At 52.7% G+C, this 465-nt stretch overlaps 1 protein-coding gene across 1 annotated transcript in view; it reads right to left on the bottom strand.

Moving 5' to 3' along the window:
* Positions 1–229: 229 nt before the first annotated feature.
* Positions 230–465, bottom strand: part of LOC101861110 — a gene marked incomplete in the record, with an annotated part of 15,697 nt that continues 15,461 nt past the window's right edge. The window contains 1 exon segment of the mRNA XM_013080421.1: positions 230–316.

The following is a 465-nucleotide window of genomic DNA, read 5'->3' on the forward strand; positions in this document are numbered from 1 at the left end:
AGCAAACCGCGCCAAAGCAACGGCCAACCACCCACAACAGATGTTTGACAGGAAAGAAGGAGCAAACCCCACCAGAGCACGCGCCAACCACCCATTTAATAGGAAAGAAGGAGCAAACACTGGGCCCCCAGATGTAATCGGGAGGCCAAGAGCAAACCCCACCAGAGCACCCGCCAGCCACCCACGATTTCGATGGCGAGCCGTAGATCTAGGGTTGACTTACCGCGGATGCGTAAAACGGGTGTGTAGGTAGGAAGTAGCGTATAGATGTGTTCTGTTGGTCTATGTCACATCGCAGGGGGGCATGCCACCTCACCTGGTGAGGAGAGAGAGAGTGAGGGGGAGGGAGATAAGGACGATAGATGTTTGATAAGAAAGAAGAAGCTAAATACATTCACAAACACAAACACTCGCGCGCACACACACACACACACACACACACACACACACACACACATACACACG

This window comes from Aplysia californica, unplaced genomic scaffold (assembly GCF_000002075.1).
Source record: "Aplysia californica isolate F4 #8 unplaced genomic scaffold, AplCal3.0 scaffold00085, whole genome shotgun sequence".
In the NCBI taxonomy this organism is placed as follows: domain Eukaryota; kingdom Metazoa; phylum Mollusca; class Gastropoda; order Aplysiida; family Aplysiidae; genus Aplysia; species Aplysia californica.